Source organism: Hemitrygon akajei, chromosome 8 (assembly GCF_048418815.1).
Source record: "Hemitrygon akajei chromosome 8, sHemAka1.3, whole genome shotgun sequence".
Lineage (NCBI taxonomy): Eukaryota > Metazoa > Chordata > Chondrichthyes > Myliobatiformes > Dasyatidae > Hemitrygon > Hemitrygon akajei.
Window position 1 is genome coordinate 49,285,761 of NC_133131.1, and position 21,165 is coordinate 49,306,925.

Genomic DNA, 21,165 nt, shown 5'->3' on the forward strand with positions numbered 1-21,165 from the left:
TTTCCTCTATAGCATTACTGACTATGCAATGGGCTTTTGGAGGGAAAGTCAGATTAAGGTGTGTCAGCAGCAAGTATCATTGTCCACTCTCATGACATTAGCTGTTACATAGCCATCTTCTTTCATTTTCTGATTCTCATTCCCAAGCAGTGTTTTCTCCCCTCCCTCACCCCACCTCAGCACTCCCACTCTACACCTAAGCCCAATGATGCCCACTGTCTGAACCCCACCCCACCCCACCACCAGTCTCCAAGGCCCTGTTCTCAACTTTCACCCTGGTCATCCAAATCTGTCATCCCGAGGTCCACAATGGAGAATTGATATCCAATCTCATCACCAGCATTGTCACTTAACTAACTGTAGGCCTGTTCTAAGTGATGTTGCTGGTGCGGTTTTGTGAAGCCCAACTAATGTACCCATTTGGGTACAGTTGTGTATTTAATATTTCAATAATATTTGCTGTTTAAGTTATTCATTACGGGTTATATGTATAAGTACATGAATTGCATAACATCATCACGCCACCACATGATACACACACACCTCGCTTAAAGCAAACCTGAAGTTAGATACGACTTCCTTTGAACTAGTTTACTGTTTTGAAGGTACAAAACATAACATTGGTGCTGAGGTATTTTAAATACAAACCTGAGTTGCCTTCCTACCTGCTGAAATGCAGCAAGATGTTCAAACTAAAAAAAACATAGCAGGTGAAAAAACGCAGCCCAGCACACGCAGAGACGGGTTGAGTTTTTAAAAAAAGCAGTACAGCACATGTTCTTCGAAGAGAAGACATGATTGAGTATATTTTAAGAGAAAAAAGCTGAAATGTCAGGTTGCAGTTTCAAAAAGAGCACTAATCTGCATGCTGTCAATGAGAATTCTGACAATGAGGAGAGTGACACAGAACTGTGTGGCCTTGAAATTTGAAGTGAGAAAATTAGAAATTGACAAGCAATATGGCTTACACCAGAAGAGAATGGCAAAGTAATTAAAATCAAATTCAACACTGGTTCAGCTGTCTCAGTTATTCCACAAAATGAGATTGAATGGCATTTCAAAGACAGCAAAGTGACGCTTGCTGATTTTCAACTAAGAACTTATACTGGAGGGAAGATAACTTTGGTGGGAATGACATTTGTAACTGTGAAATACAACAACCAACAAGCCACAATGTGCTTGTTTGTGGTAAAAACAGAAGGGCCAGCATTGTAGGCGTGTGATTTGTTGAGACAACTACAAATTGATTGGAGATCCATCTGCCATTTTCATGCTACATCCCCTGCAAAAAAGCCAGTTGAAAGTAAATGAAGGAATGTAGTAGATACACAAAAATTCAACTGCAGATGCTGTGGATCAAAGAATACGTACACAATGCTGGAAGAACTCAGCAGGTCAGGCAGCATCCGTGAGAAAAGAGTAGCCAACATTTCAGGCTGAGACCCTTCATCAGGAATGGGGGGGAAGAGAGGGCCGAAGCCCAGTAATAGAGATAGGGGAGGGGGTAGAGCCTAGAGGCACCAGGTGGAAAACCAATCAGAGGAAAGATAAAGGGGGAAGGGGAGGGGATAAGCATGAAAGAACTGTAGAGATAAAGAAGCAGAAAGTTGAAAGGAGGCAGGCAGAGAGGGACCTGGGATAGGGGAAGGGGGAGGGAATTAATTTGGCTTTTGTGAGAATAAAGAACTACAATTTACTTTGTGTGCATTAAGGTTATTGCGTGAACTTCAAGTGGGAGACAAAAAGCTGCTTGTAAAGTAGATGCAAAGACCAAAACCCAGCTGGATGAATGGAAGGCCGAAAAGAAAGGAGTCAACAGAAATATGAAAACAGAGGATTCGTCAGATGATATTGTGCGTGAGGAAACCAAAAGGGAAGATCAGATCATAAAAAGAGCAATAGAAAGATTAATAAGAGAATATTCCAGTGGACTAAACTCACCTTCTCAATATCAAGATTCATAAACTAGAAAAAGGAAAAGAAGGGAAGTGATGGAGAGAGAGTGTGAACAAGAAAGAGAAAGGTGTGAAAGACAGAAGGAACATTAGAAAGAAAAACAAAGGGATCAAAGTAGATCCAGAGAGAAAAGTCAAGTCAAGTATATTTATTATCAAAGAATGTATAAACTATACAACCTAGAGATTTGCTTGTTCACAGGTAGCCACAGAGCGAGAAGCCAGAAAGAACCCAATTAAAGAATAAAAATAAAAATAAAAGATCAACACTCAATGTGCAAAAGAAAGAGACAAAAAATACAAATCGTGCAAACAACAACATTTCGAATCAAATTGAGTCCTCAGCTCTGAACCGCAAAGCAGCCTGGAGTAGGCCCAAATCCTCGGTTATTAGTTCATCACATTAGTGGGCACAGAGCTCATCAGCCTGGGCAGTCTTCATAGCCTCAGCACCATGGAGATGACCATCACAGAGAACGAGCGAAATCAGCTCTCATCCCGATCAACACCCTGTCTTTTCAGTCTATCTGGGCCAGAATTTCAATTGACCCAACAACAGAACAGCGAAAGGCTCCGGAGAAAGGAGTGAAATTTATCAAGGCTCCTTTGACAAAACCTTTCAGACACAGGATATCGACTGCCTAAAACAACAACTTGCACAGAAATGGCATCATTTCAGAAATCCCCTAGCAACACACCATATTGATTTGGTGTTGTCACAATTCCTTCATGGTTATTCAGTCAGAATCTTTGAACTTCTAATCCAATAGGATTGAGATTACTCATCACATGGGCTGCCACACTGCAAGCAGGAAGATCATCTCTTCTTCCTCCAGGAACCAGAGATGTGCCATAAATGGAAACTGCATGGACTCCATCAAAGTGAGTATTGTTCTCTGCGGCCTACCCCATCACTCGATTCAATAATCTAAAACCCATTAATGACAGATAGGATTAAAAGCTCTGTCTTAATATTAAAAAGAGTTGCAGTATTAGTGGGTACAGTTGGTATACATGGCCAATGAAGTACATCTTCTTTTTGTGTCACTGTCGGTAAGCTGACTGTGCACAGCAAGATCCTAGAATGATTGTGACAAGAACAAGTTTGCTGTGGTGATCAGAGATCATTCTCAGCTAAGGATCAGGGATGACTTCCCCATTCTTTGTCAAAATTATGCCGTGGGGTCCATTACGGCCACCCAAGAAAACAAGTCTGACCTCAATTTAACATCAATTTCCATTCCCCCGGCACGCTCTGCAGCGCTGACCTACATTTTTTCTGCTCAAGTCTCTGTGACAAGTCTCAAACCCCCAAACCTGTGACTCAACAGGTGACAGGTCTGATAGCTTTCAAAAGGAAAACTTGCTACAAACTCTCGCATGCGAGGAAGGGCACTGGCAACTGGAAAACTTAATCATACTGACCCAGTGGGTTGTAACATATGACCCTCAACCTAAAATAATTGGCCAGTAACTTGCCTGAATCTAAGTGACTGAAAGTCTGTTGGGTCTCATTACTGTTGCCTTAAGTGATGGGAAGTTGTCCTTTGAGAGACAGTAGAGGCAAATGCAGTGAGAAATTCTGAGAACTGTGGGCTGACGGTCTTGCTTCTTTAAATAAAATGCAGACCCATATTCTAGAATGCTTCTGTTGGTTATAGTTATATTCTGACCAGAAAAAAAAGAATTAAACATCTTCTCAAGTAGACGCAGAAATGCTGTAACACTAAGGCTCCGAGGAAAGATTGAAAGCGTGGTCTTCGACCTGAGTCTGTAACTACTTCTCCCTTCCTACAGACTGCCAAGTGTGCATTTCGGGTTTAATTTTTCTTCAAGATTACAAAATTTCCATGGTTTAAAGTAATTTTCACACACAGGATGTTACAGTATGTATGTATCTGCTTGCCAATGTCAATCGATGTGTTTTAAAGATAGACGTGCAATGAAAATTAGCACCTTGGAAGAAGAGAGAAGCATAAAAAATATTCCCTGCAAAGAAAAGCTTTGAAGGGGGTAAAAAAACTTAGGTAGTTAGAGACACAAGTTACTACAAGAGAGCAAGTTGATGGAGCCCAATTGAGTCTAAATATGGTTTTAACCCAACATGTCATCAAGGACAGGAAGGGACTGATTCACTGAAGAGAAATCGAGCACAGATGGTACACAGGTAACTGTAAAATTATTACTTTAATAAAAGCATCAAAACTACAGCAAAAATGAGCTTACACTTATTTATCCATTGAGATACAGCCCCTCCGGCCCTTTGAGCCATGCCCACTACCCCCTGACTTAACTCTAGCCTAATCACGGGACAATTTACAGTTCCCAGTTAACCTACCAACCAGTTCCTCTTTGGACTGTGGGAAGAAACCAGAGCACCAGAGAAAACCCATTCGGTCACAGGGAGAACGTACAAACTCCTTGCATATAGCGGCAGGAACTGAACTTGGGTTACCTGCACAGTAAAGTGTTATGCTAACCACTACTCTTAAAGCTTAGAGGGGACAGGTGAGACTACAACTAAAAAACCATTCAGGCAGAAGTTATTCACTGAGGTGACAGCAGTAATAAGAGGCTTCCATTACGAGAGGCACAATAGGAACTGGTGCTTTTCCCCCTGAGGAGAGTTAACAGGAGAACTTTTTTTTCCACCAGGAGAGATGTCACACCATAGGGTGCCTCACCATAAACAGTGGTAGACAAAATGTGGTGGCAATTGAATGATAAGTGATAAAATAGTAGTAAAAGAAAATGTTAAGTTAGAGTTCTCTTGGAAAAAACAGGTACATGGACTAAGGATATATAATCACTAATCTATGTTCTGTGAAATGTAGAGACACAAGAGGTTGTAGGTACTGGGACCTGGACCATAAAATGAACTGCCGGAACAACTCAGCAGGTCAGGCAGCATCTGCAAAGGAAATTAACATTTCCATCTGTATCACACAACTGTCTGCATCACCGTCTGGCATGGGGGCTGGGGGGTGAGGGTTGAAACAAGCTGCAGAGAGTTGTAAACCCAGTCAGCTCCATCAGGGGCACTAGCCTCCGTAATATCCAGGACACCTTCATGGAGTGATGCTTCAAAAAGGCGGTATCCATCGTTACTGGCCCCCATCACCCAAGTCATGCCTTGTTCTCATCGGGAAGGAGGTACAGAAGCCAGAAGTCACACAGTCAATGATTCAGGAACAGCATCTTCCTCTTATAATATGAATCAATAGTCTCTCTCCTCAACCCAAGCACTGGCAATATATTTTATGCTATTTTCATGTCAGAATCCAATGTTAGAAGTTTAAGGAGGTTTGGATACTGAACACTGTAACAAACCTCTGCAGTTGTACTATTGAAAATACCCTGATTAGTTGCATGCCAGGCAGCATCTGTGGAAAAGAGTACAGTCGATGTCTCAGCCCAAAACATTGTCTGTACTCTATTCCATAGATACTGCCTGACCTGCTGAGTTCCTCCAGCATTTTGTGTGTGTTGCTTGGATTTCCAGCATCTGCAGGTTTTCCCTTGTTTGTGGTTAGTTGCATGATGATCTGGTACAGCAATCTGAATGCACAGGGACTGCAGAGAGTAGTAGACTCACCCCAACACATCATGGACATATCCCTCCCCACCGTCAGTGGTATCTGCAAGAGACACTGCCTCAAGAAGGCAACATTGATCACCACCATCCGGACCATCCGATCTTCTCACAGGCACCTTCAAGCAGGAGGAAAGTAATCCTGAGGTCCCACAGCACCAGGTTCAAGAACTGCTACTTCCCTTCAACCACTCAGTTCATAGCCCGACCACACAAGCTTCATCACGACAATTCAGCAACACAATGACTACTTTGCACTGCAATTCAAATACCTGTTCTTTTGGTCGAACTTGACTCACAAGAAATGTATGTCTTTCTTGTGCACTTTGCTTATCTGATGCTCTGTGCCTGCAGATACTTGTGCAGATGACAATAACTTGACTTGTCAATAAACTGTATTTTCACTTTTACACAAGAAATATTCATAATGTTATGGAAAATATTACTTCCAGTTTAGTCTGCTGGTGTACACATTCTAAAATAGCTTTGAATCTTTGGAGTGGCATGTACTCTTCCACAATGTGAGTCTTGTCCCATGGCATCTGCTCCAGACATTGAGGAAGATCAAGAGTCCATTTTTGTTCATCTCTCCTAAGAGACCACTGGGCCATGACAGCAACATTATCTGTCCCGTAGAAATACTTCTTTCATGGTGTGAGTAGAAGACAGATTTCATAGGCCACTCTTTTCCTAGTCAATTACAAATCATACCTTCCCACCACTATCCATAAAACAAAACTCACTAATGGCTAGCGGGATCTTCGACTTCCTTTAGTCCATCATGAGGTGAAATGTCTCTCTCATCTTCCTACAGTCACCAGCAAGGCAACACATTAATCAGTTGTGTTTGATTTCACATGAATAGTGATGATATCAAAGCAACACACACAAAATGCTGGAGGAACTCAGCAGGCCAGGCAAAGGGTAATGTCAACATTTCAGACCGAGACCCTTCAGCAGAAAGTGCACCCTGAAGTAGTCAGAGGTGAGTAACCAAGTATCAGACTCCCACTCTGTTTGCAGAATTTATAAATTATTTCTTGAGAAGGGGAGATAGTGAATGAATTCATTACCCATTTGATTATCAGGTTAATCTGCTCACATCCTCTTCACATTGTGCTTTGCGTGAGAGAGCAAGGGGCAAACAAACACAAAGTAAGGGAAGTCATCTGCACCACATATCATGTCCCACCTCTCCTCCTCTCTCCTGCCCTCCCTTCTGTAACCATGGGGATGAATGTGCCAGGTAACCCAGCGGCAGATCAGTTGGGGCGGGACAGTCGGAGGTGGAACCTCCTGGAACATATCTATCAGATTTGTTGACCCCAACTGCAAGGCACATGTTGATCAATGATGGAGGTCCATGTGTTAATTTGGTTCTTAGATCTACTCATACATTAGCCATATTTGGTAGATCCAGTGTTAAACCAATACAGAGAAGGCCACTGGGCTATTGGGACCATGCTAGCTGCCAAGACAGCAAACCCATCATAAGACCATTAGACATCCAGCAGAATTAGGCCATTCAGCCCATTGAGTTTGCTCCATTCCATCATGGCTAATTTATTATTCCTTTCAACCCTATTTTCCTGCCTTCTCCCTGTAACCTTTGATGCCCAGATTAATCAAGAACCTATCAAACTCCACCTTAAATATACCCAATAACTTCTCCTGCACAGCCATCTGTGACAATGAATTCCACAGATTCATTCCTCTCTGGCTAAAGAAATGCCTCCTCATCTCTGTTCTAAATAGATGTCCCTCTATTCTGAGGCTGTGCCCTCCGGTCCTAGACCCCTCCCCACCATAGGAAACATCCTCTCCACATAAGCTCTATGTAGCCCTTTCAATAGTTGATAGATTTCAATGAAATCCCCCTCATTCTTCTAATCTCTAGTGAGTACAGGCCCAGAGCCATCAAATGCTTTTCAGATGTTAACTCTTTCATTCCTGGAATCATTCTTGTGAACCTCCTCTGGACCCTCTCCAATGCCAGCACAGCTTTCCATAGAGAAGGGGTCCCAAAACTGCGCTCAGTATTCCAAGTATGGTCTTACCAATGCTGTATCAAGCCTTAGCAATCCATCCTTGATTTTATATTCTAGCCCTCTCGAAATAAATGCTAACGTTACATTTGCCTTCCTTACCATCAACTCAAGCTGCAAGTTAACCTTTAGGGAATCCTGCACAGGCTCTCATTTGAAACTCTTATTTTTGAATTTTCTCTCCAGTTAGAAAATAGTTCACACCTTTATTCCTTCTACCAAAGTGTATGACCATGCGTTTCCTTACACTATATTCCATCTGCCACTTCTTTGCCATTCTCTCAATCTGTCTAAGTCTTTTTGCAGACTTTCTGCCTCCACAACACTAACTGATCCTCCATCGAACTCTATAAACTTGGCTGCAAAGCCATTAAACCCTTCATCAAAATCATTGACATTAACATCAAAAGAAATGGTCCCACAACCCTGTGGAACACCACTGATCACAGACAGCCAGCCAGAAAAGACCGTCTTCATTTCCACTCTTTGCATCCTGTCAGTCAGCCGATCTTCTATGCTCAAACAAAAGAAAATCTGCAGATGCTGGAAATCTAATGAATGCCCTCCCTCTCCTTCACTATTCCCTATCCCCTTTTCCCTCTCTCACCTCATCTCCTTGCCTGCCCATCACCTCCCTCCATTCTCCTCCCCAGTTTTCTTTCTTCCATGGCCTTCTGTTCTTTTTAGATTATTAGATTTTCCCTTCTCCAGCCCTGTACCTCTTTCACCAATCAACTTCCCGGCTCCTTACTTCATCCCTCCCCCTCCTGGTTTCACCTATCACCTTGTGTTTCTCTCTCCCCTCGTCCCCAACTTTTAAATCTACTCCTCACTTTTTTTTCTCCAGTCCTGCTGAAAGGTCTCAGCCTGAAACGTCGGCTGTACTCTTGTCCATGGATGCTGCCTGGCCTGCTGAGTTCCTCCAGCATTCTGTGTATGTTGATTCTATTCATGCTGTATCTCTCCTCTAATACCACGGGCTCTTGTTACGCAATCTCATGTGCAGCACCTTGTCAAAAGCCTTCTGAAAATCCAAATAGTTATTTCCTCCAGGAATTTCAACAGATTTGTCAGACAAGTTTTTCCCCATAAGGAAACCATCCTGACTTTGGTCTATTTTGTCTCTAAATACCACAAAACTAGATAGATTCCAATATCTTCCCAACCACTGAAGTCAGGCTAACTGGCCTATAATTTTGTTTCTTCTACTTCCCTCCCTTCTTAAAAAGTGGAATGGAGTGACATTCGCAATTTTCCAGTCCTCTGGAACCATTCCAGAATCTAATGATTCTTGAACGGTCATTACAAATGCTTCATAATCTCTTCAGCCACCTCGTTTAGAACTCTGGAGTGCAGTTGATCTGCTCCAAGTGACTTAAGACTTTTTAACTTCCCAAGTTCTTGCTTAATAACAGCAATGGCATTCACTTCTGCCCCTGACACTCTTGCATTCCTGGAATACTTCTAGTGTCTTCCACAGTGAAGACAGATGCAAAATACTTATTAAATTCAGTCGCCATTTCTTTGTCCCAATTACTACCTCTCCAGCATCACTTTTCAGCAGTCTGATGTCCACTCTCATCTCCCTTTTACTCTTTATGCAGTATATCTGAGAAAACATTTTGTATCCTCATATTTTCGGTTGGCTTACCTTCATATTTCATCTTTACTCTCTTTGTGGCTTTTTAAGTTGTCTTTTGTTGGTTTTTACAAATTTACAAATTTGTAAATTCCCTCTCTTGGGATCCAACACCAACCTGACTTTTCCCAATCTACCTGTATATTGAAATTCCCCATGACTATTGCAACATTGTCCTTTTACATACCTTTTCTACCTCCCATTGCAATTTGTAGACCTCATCCTAGCTGCTGTTCGGAACCCTCTATATAACTCCCATGAAGAGTTGTGGGTAGAGTTAAGAAACTGAAAGGGTATATAATTCCCATGAGGAGTTATATACACTTTCAGTTTCTTAACTCTACCCACAATGATTCTACCTCTATGTCACCCCCTTCTAAGGAATTGAGTTCTTTTTTACCAACAGAGCCACCCCACCCCCTCTGCCTCCCTGCCTCTCCTTTCGATACAATGTGTATCCTTGGATGTTAAGATCCCAACTGTGATCTTCTTTCAGCCAAGACTTAGCAAAGCCCAAAACTTCATACTTACCAATCTCTAACTGTGCTACAAGATCATCCACCTGACTCCTTATGCTGCGTGTATTCAAATATATCACCTGCAGCCCCACAGGTCATAAATGCTGCAGAAGAGATTCCAATGATCCAGAAGTCTGTAACCCTGCCGCCCAAAATTATCAGTCCAGGTCCTCCTGTCACCTGTTTGACATTCTCTCTCACCTATGCCTATCAACCCTCCCACCTTTGATTCTTTTTATCACTCGCATAATCACTAGGGGTAACGTACAGCAGCCTTTGAAATTCCAACCCATGTTTTTGGGACATGGAGGGAACGAGAGCACAGGGTGATCACACAATGTGCAGACCCCATACAGACAATACCTGTGGTCAGATTAAACTCAGATCACAGGAAAAGTACATCTGAGAGGGAAGCCTCACCTTCTGAAAGGCTTGCATGAAAAACCTGTTTTCCACAAAAGTAAGAAATTCACAGACATTTTTGAGGCCCTGTGCTAAAGAATCCACAGCAGTGGAAGAGTTCAGTCAAAAACAAACGTGACTTTCTTTTGAGTCGTAGTCATAGAGCAAGAAAACAGGTCCTTCGGCCCAACTGATCCATGGCAACTAACTAAACTAGTCCCACTTGGCCCATATCCCTCCAAACCTTTCCTATCCAACAATAATAATAATAATAATGTCTTTTTATTGCATCTGCTTCAACCACTTCCTCTGAAAGCTTGTTCAACAGACTCATTGCTCTCTGCATGAAGAAGTTGCCACTCAGGTCCATTTTAAATCTTTCCCCTAGGACTTTAAACCTATGCCCTCTAATTGTTCATTCCCTTCCCCTAGGGAACAGATTAGTTGCATTTACCCTATGTATGCCCCTTATGGTTTTACACACCTGTAGAAAGTCAACCCTCTGTTCCAAGGAATAAATTCCTCAACCTGCCCAACCTCTCCTTATACTCCCTCAAGTTGTGGCAACATTCTCCTAAGTCTTTTAGTGTTCTTTCCAGCTTGACAATGTCTTTCCTGTAACAGGGTGACCAAAACTGTCCTCAATATTCCAGGCTCTACCTCACACCATGTGCACCTCGCAACATAACGTCCGCACTCCTATACTCAGTGCCCTGTCTGATGAAGGCCGGTGTGCCAAATGCCTTCTTCACTGCCTCTGTTACCAGTAATGTTATTTTCAGAAGAAACTAAGTACTTGTAGTACTAGCCCCCGCTCCCTCTGTGACAACACTCCCCAGGGCTTGGCCGTTCTACTCTGGTTTGATTCTCAAAATGCAGCACTTCACATTTATCAGGGCTGGACACCATTTGTCACTCCTTGGCTGCCTTACCTAGCTGATCAAGATCTCTCTGTAATTTCTGGTAACTATCTTTGTTTGAGTGTCATCTGCAAAGATACCTTGTACGTCTCATCCAAAGCATCCAAAACCTGATGTATAACAATGGGCCCTGCACCAGTGCCTGGCATACTACAGGTCTGAAAAACACCACCATCACACGCTGCTTCCTACCACCAACACAATTCTGTATCCAATTAGTTAGCTCTCCCTGGATCTCTAGACTAGTCTTCCATGCAGGTCCTCGTCACAGTACTTGCAAAAGTCCATAAAGACAATATCCACCACAATATCCACAATATCCATCAATCTTCTGCATTACTACTTAAAACAAAGATAATTGAGACAGTATTTCCCATGTACTGTGCAAAACCATTCCTAGTCAGTCTTTTGTTTATCCTACCCCTCAGAATCCCAGCCAGTAACTCACCCAGTACTGTAGCTCCTTGGCTCGCTTTGCCTGCCTTTCAGCAAAAAAGGAACTAGAAGCCACAAATACAGTATGTTGAAATGTAACAAACTTGGAATGATTTCAATAAGTAACTGGACCAATTACACACTTCAGAACCAATTACTGAAAGCAAATAAAACTGCAGATGCAAGAGTCTGTAGCAAACACAGAGAATGCATTCAAGTTTAACCAACTGTGCTCTTCCTGCATTTTCTGTTTTGTTTCAGAAACTACTTTTTCAGATGAGCTGCAATAACTTGCTATCAATTTCAGTCAAGTGGAAGTTTTCACTGCATAATAATTCTGAGCATTGCTATGTGCATTAAACATTAGGGTTTGCATTAATTGTAGAATGCAAATTATAGAACCGAAAGAGCTCCTTCTCAGCATTATTACCAAAATTATTTATAGGTCAAGACAGAGTCATATAGTCCAAGAGTGTCCCAGAATAATTTATCCTTTAGTGGGGTTTATGGTAAATTCAAAAATAATATTTCAGATTGCACAATCTTAATTTTGCTCAGACTCTAACCACAACAATTAGGATCACTGAGTTCAGGCAGAATTAAACAGTAGCGCCACCATTTACAAGTGAAGTCATGACGCATTTGCACAGCGGTGAACAACAAACTGTAAATGGTGGGTCAGTCTGCCCTAACCCACTCACTTAAGGACAAAGAAAATTCAATAAATACCAAAAGGCATTGAAGAATTATACAGCTCACCTTGTGGTCCAATACATATTTGAAGATGATTAGTTCCTGCAAATGTGTACACTTCAACCAGCTGCCCAATGCTCTTTGGAACTTTCTCACTACATCTATTTCCTTCCCAACAGTACTACCCAGATCACAGCAATCTGTTGAGTAAACTAATTCTCTTCATCTCCAATCTTTGTGGCTTTTGGTTACTGAAGTTCCCAGTTTCTCTTTGTCTGTTCTATCAATATCCTTCAATCTTAGTCCTCCTCTGTTATATTGTTAGTTAACCTAGCGTAGAGTACGGAGAACATTCTCACTTTCTCTAGTTTTATGCTTAACATAAGATAGTAGAGCTCCATAATAATCTCTTCCAGTTCGGGGAGAGCAGAGGATCACCTGCTATTTGGCCCAACTCCAAAAATGCAAAAGTCTTTTTGTTCATTTTTTTAAACCGTTAGTTCTGTTTTTTAAGGATGTTCACCAAATTTGGTCACCAAATTACAAGAAGGATATTAACAAAGTTGAAAGAGTGCAGAGAAGGTTTACAAGGATGTTGCCGGGACTTGAGAAACTGAGTTACAGAGAAAGGTTGAATAGGTTAAGACTTTATTCCCTGGAGCGTAGGAGCATGAGGGAAGACTTGATGGAGGTATATAAAATTATGATGGGTATAGATAGAGTGAATGCAAGCATGTTCTTTCCACTGAGGCTAGGGGAGAAAAAAACCAGAGGACATGGGTTTAGGGTGAAGGGGGAAAAGTTTAAAGGGAAAATTGGGGGGTTGGGGGCTTCTTCACACAGAGAGTAGTGGGAGTGTGGAATGAGCTGCCAGATGAAGTGGTGAATGTGGGCTCACTTTTAACATTTAAGAAAAACTTGGACAGGTACATGGATGAGAGGTGTGTGGAGGGATATGGTCCAGGTGCAGGTCAGTGGGACTTGGCAGAAAATTGGTTCAGCACAGCCAAGAAGGGCCAAAAGGCCTGTTTCTGTGCTGTAATGTTCTATGTTCTATGGTTCACTTCTCGCATTCTGTCCCACGCAAACCCATTCCAAATAGAATGACCGCATGAGCTTTAAATGTTCTACCTGGCTGCTTTCTTTTCCATTCAGTCGACACCCCGAGAGACTCTAATGTGTTTCTGGTGAGTGTTTAGCCTTGCAAAGAAACAGCAGTGACCATTCAGTAGCTTCAACTCATTCTGCCCTTCGGTAAAATGATTAGTGACCTAAACCTCATTCTGCCGATTGGTAATAAGGTTAGTGATCTATTACCTCATTTCCATTTATCTGCCTTTCCTCCATACCCCTTATGTTTTCAAGATGAAGATGAAACATTTTGAAGAAGACAGAAAGAGTGAATTATAAACTTTGTCAAGTGGATTAATAATCAGCTGAAATAGTTGTGGAAAAGTCCAGTTAGGAAATTTATTGGTATTGGTTTATTATTGCCACATGCATCAAGATACAATAAAAAGCTTTTGTTTGCATATAATTACAACAAAAACATAAAGCAGAATATAGCGCTGAGTTATAGAGAAACTGCAGTGCAGGTAGGCCAACAAAATGCAAGGGCCATGATGAGCTAGAATGGCAGATCAAGAGTTAATCATTTAGCATGCGAGAGATCCGTTCGGGAGCCTTAAAGTAGTCCGATAGAGCCTGGTGGTGCATACTGTCAAGTCATAGAAGAGTACAGCACAGAAACAGGCCCTTCAGCCCATCTCGTCCATGCCAAACGATTTGAACTGCCTACTCCTGCACCTGGACCATAGCCCTCCATACCCCTACCATCCATGTACCGATCCAAACTTCTCTTAAAAATTGAAATTGAAATTGCATGCACCACTTTCACTGGCAGCTCGTTCCACAGTTTCACAATGCTCTGGGTGAAGAAGTTTCCCCACATGCTCCCCTTAAACTTTTCACTTTTCACCCTCTCATGGTAGTCCCAACCAACCTCAGTGGAAAAAGCCTGTTTGCATTCATCCTATCTATACCCCTTATAATTTTGCTTACCTCCATCAAATCTCCTCTTAATCTTCTATGTTCCATGGAATAAAGTCCAAACCTGTTCAATCTTTCCTTATAACTCAGGTCCTCTAGACTCGGCAACATCCTTGTAAATTTTCTCTGTACTCTTTCAACCTTATTTTCAGATTTCCTGTAGGCAGGTGACCAAAACTGCACACAATACTCCAAATTAGGCCTCGCCAATATCTTATACAACTTCAACATAACATCTCAACACATTGATTTATGAAGGTGAATTTTTTTACAACCCTGTCTACCTGTGATGCTACTTTCAATTAATTATGGACCTGTTTTCCTAGATCTCTTTGTTCCAGACCTATCATGGTTGGTCCTCCCAAAGTGCAAAACTTCAAACTTGTCTGCATTAAATTCCATCTGCATTAGAGCCTTTCTTAAACAGCGGAACAACATTGGCTACCCTCCAATCCTCTGGTACCTCCCTGCAAGGATCCCAGCAATTGCTGCACTTGCATCCTGCAGGGTACGAGGGAACACCTTGTCAGGCCCTGGGGATTTATCAAAGCAGCAAATACCAGCTCTTCTGTAATCTGTACAGGGTCCACAAAGTTGATACCATTTGTGTCTGTCTCATGAGTAAATATAAATGCAGAAAGGGCTTTTAAGATCCCCCATCCCTTTTGCTCCATGCTTGGATTACCATGTTGATATTTCAGAGGACCAATTTTGACCCTTGCAAACTTTTTGCTCTTAACATATCTGTAGAATCCCTTAGGACTCTCCTTTACCTAGTCTTCTGGAGGAACCTCATGCCTTCTTTTAAATCTTCTGAGTTCTTCCTTAAGTATTTTCCGGCATTCCTTATACTCCATAAGCACCTCATTTGTTCCTTCCTGCCTATACAATACAGCTCCATTTTTTCTTAACCAGGGACTCAATATCAATTGAAAACCAAGGCTCCCTACACCTGTATCTTTACCTTTTATTCTGACAGGCACATACAAGCTTTGTGCTCTCAAAATTTCACTTTTGAAGGCTACTTTCACCAGAAAACAACCTGTCCCAATTCACACTTACCAGATCCTTTCTGATATCATCAAAATTGATCTTTATCCAATTTAGAATCTGAACCCACAGACCAGACCTATCTTATTGCAACTAATTTCCTTTGAAACTAATGTCATTGTGATCACTAGATGCAAAATGTTCATCTACACAAATTTCTGTCGCCTGCCCTGTCTCATTCCCTAACAGCAGTGCACAGTCTCTCACTGGGACTTCTATCTATTGATTAAGAAAACTTCCATGAACACATTTGAGAAAGTCTATCCCATCTAGTCCTTTTACAGTAAATATGTGGAAAGTTAAAACCACCTACCATAACAACCTCATGTTTCTTGCAACAGTCTGCGATCTCTACAAATTTGTTCCTCTCAATCCCTCGGACTGTTGCATGGTCTGTAATATAGTCCCATTAACATAGTTATACCTTTCTTATTATTCAGTTCCACCCATAACAGTAAGCTTTTCTATCTTCTGTCTAAGAGAAGTGGGAGAAGACAGAACAACTGGATTGGGAGTGATAGCCCTGACTGCTTTCACAATCTCTCCTTTCAAGACAGCTTTGACAATCTGAAACCAATCTGAAAAGAATTAGGTCATCATTTGAGGTAGTATAAGGAAAAACAATAATGTGGATCCAAGCCTCACTGTTCTATCATTGAGTTGGGGAAAATGACAAGAGTCTCCATTTAAACACAAAGTACACTGCAGATGCTGTGGTCAAATCAAGGCGCACAAAAAAGCTGGATGAACTCAGCAGGTCAGGCAGCATCCGTTGAAAGAAGCAGTCAACGTTTCGGGTTGAGACCCTTCGTCAGGACTCAAGACTCAAGAGCCTCCATTTGTTCTCTAAGTCTCTGACTATATCAATAAATCCAGCACAGTCAATCCAATAATATTTCTGCAAACCTACAACAGTGAAGTAGCAAACCCAGCACAGTAAAGTCAATCGTGAAGTATCTATCAGCAACTTACCACAGGAAATAAGGTAACTTTGTGAAATCTACTAAGAAGTCAGAAAATTCTTCCCTGGTACACTCTTAACATAATGATAAAACAAATACTTTTCCTGAACCACCTCAACTAATATCAAAATACTGCAACTTTGTACAAGTTATGTGGGGAGATTGGAGAAGCTGAAATTGCTCCCCGGCTCAAAATAGATTGAGAGAACATACGAAAAAGGTGACTAAATTCTTAAACGGTTCAGGCAGAGTAGACCAAAAGGAACTGTTTCTCACTGTGGAGGATTTGAGAGCTAGAAGACGTAGAATGAATATGATAGGGAAAAGTGACATGACAAGCTTTTATTTTGCTCTGGAATCCACTGCCAAGAGTAATAGTGGGCACAGGTTGACTAATAATATTCAGAAGAGAACTGGATAAATATCTGAAAAGAAAGAACTTGCAGGGCTATGGGGAGAGGTCGTGAGAATGGAACTAGAGAGACTGCTCATATGCCGAGACCAGTAAAGACCACAGGCATAATGGCCTCAATGTTTGCTGTAACTGCTTTATCATTCTGCACTTGCTGTCAGTGGAAACAGAGAGGTAATTACTCTGGGGGAACAACAATGGCAAAGCAGTGCGGTAAATCATGTCAAAATACAGAGAGGAGGGTAACCCTGAACCCTTTAACTTTTTACTTGCACCATTTTAGCTTGGGGGATGGGGTTAATAACGGCAAAGTCAGGTTTATGGACATATGCACGTGTGTGTACAGTTGTAATGAAAAACTTACTTGCGTCACCATCACAGACACATCCATTCAGTGGCCACTTTGTTAGGTACCCCTGCCCGTTAATGTGAATATCTAATCAGCCAATCATGTGGCAGCAACTCAATGCATAAAAGCATGCAGACATGGTCATGCTCTTCAAACCAGAGATCAGAGTGGAGAAGAAATGTGATCTGAGTGACTTTGGCTGCTGGTGTGAGACAGAATAAATGGTTTCAGTATTTCAGAAACTACTGATCTCCTGGGATTTTCACGCACAGCACTCTCCGGAAATTACAGAGAATGGTGTGAAAAAGAGGAGTAGAAAACATCCGGTGAGTGGCAGCTCTGTGGGTGAAAACGCCTCATTGATGGGAGAGGTCAGTGAAGAACAGCCAGACTGGTTCAAGCTGATAGTAACTCAGATAACCACGAGTTACAATGGTGGTGCACAGAAGAGCATCTCTGACATTGAGCCTTGAAGTGGATGGGCTGCAGCAGCAGATCACCCTGGGTTCCAATCTTGTACCTAATAAAGTGACCACTGAGTATCGTATCATATAAGCAGCGCTGACAAGAAAAATATACATTAGATATAAATTGAACACAGTTTTTACGGGAAAGAACACAATTTGAACAAGTCTATTTTAATGTAAAGCGACGAAAGTCATAATGGACATAACATATTCCTAAACTGTAGTCATTTAGAATTTTGCCCGTTGGTTCAAGAACCGAACAGTTAAAGGGAAGTAGCTGTTCCTGAACCTCATGGTGAGGGACTTCAGTAGCTGAGGAGGAAGAGGCAATGGGAGAGCAAAGAGGAGAGGGAGTGGGGCAAGGGGAGGGAGGCAAAGGGGTCTCGTGACACAGCAAGTGAAGGGAGGATGTTGGTGAAGGAGAGGGAAATACTGTGAAGGGAGTGGAGAGAAGGACAGAAACTGCGGAGAAGAGGGAAATTGAGTGAGAGGGAAGGAAAGTATACCTTTGGGAGGGGGAGGTAGAGATGGAATGGAGGTTAACAAGACCATAGTTGGAAGGGGAAAGAGTCCGAGTAATTGGGAGAAACGTGCAGTGAGGAAGACAGGACAGGAATAAGAATTCTCAGAGCGCTTTGCACCAAAATAACTTTGGGCTCCATTACTTCCTCTCCCCCACCACCCCTCCCCAAACCTCTCCCCCAGCTGTCTCCAGCACCTTCCTCCCAAACTTTTAAGGGAGCAACCATTAAAGATGGGAGATTCAGAAACACCAGCATCTTCTGAGAATCCACAGTCTGCAGCCATAGTGCCTAGGCAAACGCAGTCTATGTTCTCAGTGTAAGCATTTACCAGTATGCACACTTACGACAATGGGACGGAACAAAAAGTGTCACCTTGCTAAATGAAAAGTTTCATCTGCTTCACATGGAAGAAAAGAATAAATCCAGGTCACGTCAGTTTGCACTGTGGAAACTTCCATGTGTCTGGATGGGAAGGGTTTAGCAGCAGCAGATACTGGGTGATTAATTGTTCTGCTAGTTCCCGGGGCTTGTGGGGAGCCATACAGATGTTTCTTATGGTTTTATAATGGTGTTTATCCACTCCTGCTGATACCCGCAATTGAGCTAATAAACTATATGGCATATAATGCATTCCCTTTCTTTTGGGAATTCTGAAGCAATTATAGTTCAAAAATCCAGTGGTGGACATAATTTCAGAAATTCCACAATAAACTTGCGCCATACCAGAAAATGGCTGTTAAAAAAGGCTAATAAATCTGTTCTATTGCCACACCTGGTGTGATCTAGATCCGAGTTCAATTTGTTATCTAATATTTCCACACTACACAGGACAATAAACTCCACTCTACCTATTGCATGGAGAATTTTTACATCTCGGGCAGCACAATTCTTCTCTATTTCAAAGTAATTCAGTGAAAACTTGCATATAGATGCTAATTGCTTGCATTTCTTGTTTGTGTGATTTGACTTTATCTCTTTGCACGTTGGCTGATGATGGTCTTTTTATTATTGGGTTCTATTCGGTTTCTCTGTTTAGTGACTGCCTATAAGGAGACGCATCTCAAGGTTGTATATAGTATACATACCTTGATAATAAATGTACTTTGAATTTGATAAATGTAAACCAGAGACATTGCTATCAAAACTGTATCAACATTCACTAATAATGTGAAAAGACAAAAAAAATGCTGGAAGTAGCGACCAAGTCAGGCAGCAATGGCGGCAAGGAAAACATTTCTCATTATCATTAAATATGCTTAATATTCCGGGTCAGAGAGTCTCTGGAAAGTAAGAGAATGTTCTGGGTCAGAATGTCCTAAGACACAGATAATATTCCTGAACACGATGTCCCAGAGACACAATGTTCTGGGACAGAGTGTTACTGAGACGGGGGGAATATTCTGGGACAGAGTATCTCTGAAATATCAACAACGTTCAGAGACGGAGTGTCACTGAGGCGTGAGGAATGTTCAGAGACGGAGTGTCACGAAAACAAGGACAATGTTCAGAGACAAGTGTTTCTGGGATCCAGACAATGTTCTGGGACAGTGTGTCTCTGAGACACAGACAATATTCAGGAACTGAGTGTCCCTAGGTCTTGGACAATGTTCTGAGACAGAGAGTTCCTAGGAGAAGGGAAAGTGTTCTGGGGCAGATCATCTCTGAAACATGGACAATGTTCTGGGACACAGTGTCTCTGAGACATGGACAATGTTCTGGGACACAGTGTCTCTGATACATGGACAATGTTCTGGGACAGAATGTCTCTGAGACATGGACAATGTTCTGAGACACAGTGTCTCTGATACATGGACAATGTTCTGGGACACAGTGTCTCTGACACATGGACAATGATCTGGGAAACAGTGTCTCTGAAACATGGACAATGTTCTGGGACACAGTGTCTCTGATACATGGACAATGTTCTGGGACACAGTGTCTCTGATACATGGACAATGTTCTGGGACACAGTGTCTCTGATACATGGACAATGTTCTGGGACACAGTGTCTCTGAGAGATGGACAATTTTCTGGGACACAGTGTCTCTGAGACATGCACAATGTTCTGGGACACAGTGTCTCTGATACATGGACAATGTTCTGGGACACAGTGTCTTTGGGACGTGGGCAATGTTCTGGGACACAGTGTCTCTGATACTTGGACAATGTTCTGGGACACAGTGTCTCTGATACATGGACAATGTTCTGGGACACTGTGTCTCTGAGACATGGACAATGTTCTGGGACACTGTGTCTCTGAGACATGGACAATGTTCTGGGACACAGTGTCTCTGGGACATGGACAATGTTCTGGGACACAGTGTCTCTGGGACATGGACAATGTTCTGGGACACAGTGTCTCTGATACATGGACAATGTTCTGGGACACAGTGTCTCTGAGACATGGACAATGTTCTGGGACACAGTGTCTCTGAGACATGGACAATGTTCTGGGACACAGTGTCTCTGAGACATGGACAATGTTCTGGGACACAGTGTCTCTGATACATGGACAATGTTCTGGGACACAGTGTCTCTGATACATGGACAATGTTCTGGGTCAGAGTGTCTCTGATACATGGACAATGTTCTGGGACACAGTGTCTCTGAGACATGGACAATGTTCTAGGACACAGTGTCTCTGAGACATGGACAATGTTCTGGGACACAGTGTCTCTGAGACATGGACAATTTTCTGGGACACTGTGTCTCTGGGACATGGACAATGTTCTGGGACACTGTGTCTCTGAGACATGGACAATGTTCTGGGACACAGTGTCTCTGATACATGGACAATGTTCTGGGGCACAGTGTCTTTGGGACATGGACAATGTTCTGGGACACAGTGTCTCTGAGACATGGACAATGTTCTGGGACACAGTGTCTCTGAGACATGCACAATGTTCTGGGACACAGTGTCTCTGATACATGGACAATGTTCTGGGACACAGTGTCTTTGGGACGTGGGCAATGTTCTGGGACACAGTGTCTCTGATACTTGGACAATGTTCTGGGACACAGTGTCTCTGATACATGGACAATGTTCTGGGACACTGTGTCTCTGAGACATGGACAATGTTCTGGGACACTGTGTCTCTGAGACATGGACAATGTTCTGGGACACAGTGTCTCTGGGACATGGACAATGTTCTG

At 42.3% G+C, this 21,165-nt stretch overlaps 1 protein-coding gene across 2 annotated transcripts in view; it reads right to left on the minus strand.

Annotated features, from left to right (window-relative positions):
• LOC140731878 (uncharacterized) overlaps positions 1-21,165 on the minus strand; it is a 135,935-nt gene that overhangs the window by 86,731 nt on the left and 28,039 nt on the right. The window lies entirely within an intron of this gene.